This window comes from Sinocyclocheilus grahami, unplaced genomic scaffold, assembly GCF_001515645.1.
Source record: "Sinocyclocheilus grahami isolate Dianchi unplaced genomic scaffold, SAMN03320097.WGS_v1.1 scaffold2861.1, whole genome shotgun sequence".
In the NCBI taxonomy this organism is placed as follows: domain Eukaryota; kingdom Metazoa; phylum Chordata; class Actinopteri; order Cypriniformes; family Cyprinidae; genus Sinocyclocheilus; species Sinocyclocheilus grahami.
Window position 1 is genome coordinate 4,976 of NW_015508036.1, and position 3,198 is coordinate 8,173.

The following is a 3,198-nucleotide window of genomic DNA, read 5'->3' on the forward strand; positions in this document are numbered from 1 at the left end:
CTGTGTCTCAATTATGTACTGAATATGACAGAAAATGGCATTGAATATGACCTCAAAGTATTACAGTATTAATATTACTGTAATATTGTGGCAGCGTTCTTGCTGCTAGGCCAATTGTTATGTAGCTTGTAATGGACTATTGTTTTCTTAGTAGAACCTTTAAGATAATAAACTTAAATCAGTACTTCTTGTCCACATATTTATTTGTTGTAAATTGGATAAGGTATAGTAGCTGGTCATTACAAGATGATGAACAAGATGATCATTATGTCTTCATTATTATTGTTAATAATAATAAGCACACATTGTATAGGCTTTAATTTCAATATCAGTTAAATTATTTCATTGTATTTGTGCACTTTATTTCTCTAGGCTTTTGATGCAGGGTGTGCAGTCATCATTTGGAGTTCTTGAGGGGAAAGCAGGCCAGATGTTTTTCACCCATGACCAAGTAGCTGTGGAGATGAAGCGGTATTACACAGCGGGAATGCTAATAGCTTGGTCTCTCATGCATGGTGGACCAGGTATCAAAGCACTAGATACCACATTATTCAAACTAATGTGTGACCAACCAGATTCTGCAGAAGAATTTGACTGGCATAACCTGCCAGATGTCGAAATTCAAGATAAAGTGCGACAGGTATGCATCTTCCTACAGTTCAGACAGGAGGTATTTATGTTTTGTGATGGTAATGGAGTTTCTTTGTTTTAAAGGTGTTTTTTTTTTCTTGTCAGACCCAACAAGACATACTGTAGATGGAAGAGTAATAAGCCTTGGGGACTGGATTGTTGACTGTGGAGTCCCAGGCATTTACAGTGCAACACCCAAGGATATGAGACACATCTACAGGCAGCTGATCAAACACTACATTCACTTTCGGTATGAAACTCGAAATAATTTACTTTTTAATCAGTCTACATATTTAATCGTGTTCGCTACAGTGCCCTCCACTGATATTGGCACCCTTGGCAAATATGAGTAAAACTGACTCTGCAAAAGTACTTTTTTCCCCCTTTTTTTCTCTCCAGATATTTCAGATTCAGAGGTCCACGCTTGTGGACTATCATTTTCATCTCCTTTCACAGGTTTTGGAGTTTAGGTCAGGGGTGCTCTACCTCTGTCTAATCTGTGTCTAACTGGGGTTAGAGCTAAATTCTGCAGGGGTTTTGGGCATCCCTGCTTTGAGTGTTTCTAATTGCTCAGATAAACTAAAACATGTAATGAAGAGAATGGACTTCATTGTTTACATTGCAATTTGAACAGGTGTCAAAAAATGATGGCAGACATGTTTTGTAGAAAATTTGTATTTTATATATATTAATATTTTGAATGAAAGATTAAAAGGATAAACAGCTAAGACAATTTTTACAAGCTCATATTTACATAGGGTGGCCATTTTTGTGGAGGATACTGCATTGTGACTATGTTTTTAAAATAATATTCAGTATATAATACAGTATGTGAATTTCTTGGAAACTATTTCAGCAGACGTGATCTCACAGTTCAAAGATGACATGAACTCATGTGCCAACATGTGGCAGATCATAGAACAAAACTGGAAAGTCTTCCTTCCCTTGTTTGCGAACAAGCAGAAAGAACTAACTAGAGAAGAACTCAGAGGCCTGTTCAAAATTAGCTTGAGCGAGGAGGGAAGCAACCTCCGAGAGATGGAGGAAGACACGATCTTTTCATGGGAGCTTCTGCTCAGTACCATACAGGGAATCAGACTGGGATCATTTTGACTAATATTGTCTTATTTTATAATTATGCTTTTATGCAATCTAACTCTCACAGCTGTGCTGTTGTTCTGAATTAATTTTGCTGTAGGCATAAAATACCACCGGTAATAACAGCTCTTCTGATATTCAGACCAAAAGAACAGTTGTGTGATATTAGCTGCTTTTCAACCGTCAGGCCGAACCTTTCTCATTGCTTAACCGCTCCATTCTGTGCTGATCCGGGCCAGTCAGCTCAGATGTGGTTTCACTTTGCACCGTGGGTCTGATAACAGCTCGTAATACAAACACGTCAGTAGCCGCCTTGGTAACTCAAGTGTTTAAATACGGTATGACATGTAAATAGTGTTAGCAGCAGTTCAATACATTTCAGTAAAATATAATGTTGTCTAACTTTATCATTTTAGACACAGTATTGCCAGTTACTTTGACACGGCCAATCAAAAATAACTACTGTATAAATTATGACATGCATATGTGTAGTATGTAAAATTTTGTTTGTTTTCTCTTACCAAATCTTTCACACCCTCTTTTCTTAATTCTACAGAAAAACAATCAACAATAACATTTCCGGAGATGCTGGTATTTATTACTGGAGGTGATAGCATTCCCTCATTGGGCTTCCCAGGACAACCGAGAATCGAGTTCTACACACAAGAAAATCGCCGGCTTCCATGCGCATCAACATGTGGCATGGTTCTCTTTTTGCCTAGAGGCATCCGAGAAGAAGAGGAACTGACTGACTTGCTTAACACCGCACTGAAAGGGTACCTTGGGTTTGGAAAAATCTAAAATTGACAATTTAGTCAAATGTTAATAAAGTTCAGTGAGAGTGTAAAGTGTGTTTTTGGCAAAAACTGTATTTTCTCTAACAAGAATACAGTTATATACAGATACAACAGTTACAGCAGATGTTGACGTAGCATAATTAATTGAAAGACTATAATGTTGTTTTTCTATGAGAATAAAAAATACTAAAATAAAATGAAAAATTAAATCTTCTGAATGAACACTTCCTATAGTAAGTGTTGTGGCTATTGTGCTTTAACTACAAGTAAAACTGTGGTTACGGTGGGAGAAGCATGATAAATATGCTGTAGTAACTGTGTATTGGCTACACATGCCATGGTCGAGCAACAGTTACTATGGTAAAAATATGGTAAATGTGTGGACTTTTTACATGATCACGCTTATCACGCGATACTGGGTTTGTTGATTTGTTGTGCTGTCATCACCCATGTCTAAAAGCTGAAGACCCATGTCACAACACGATTAAAAACGGTTTTATTTATGTAAAACTGCGACAGATCTATATGTAATAGAAGTTAGCTTAGGCTAATGTCAACGGTAGGCTACCAGCTGTGCTAACTGAGCAGCCCACTGTTCCACAAACAACTCATTTGAACGCATACGCTGCCATTTTAACACATGACCCCATCTAATGTGATGCAGAAACACCGG

At 37.5% G+C, this 3,198-nt stretch overlaps 1 long non-coding RNA gene across 1 annotated transcript; it reads left to right on the forward strand.

Moving 5' to 3' along the window:
* Positions 1 to 378: 378 nt before the first annotated feature.
* On the forward strand, positions 379 to 2,486 carry LOC107575752 (uncharacterized). Its single transcript, XR_001607939.1, has 3 exons — positions 379 to 640; positions 736 to 880; positions 2,285 to 2,486. It is a non-coding gene; the product is annotated as an uncharacterized lncRNA (long non-coding RNA).
* The last annotated feature ends 712 nt before the right edge of the window (positions 2,487 to 3,198 follow it).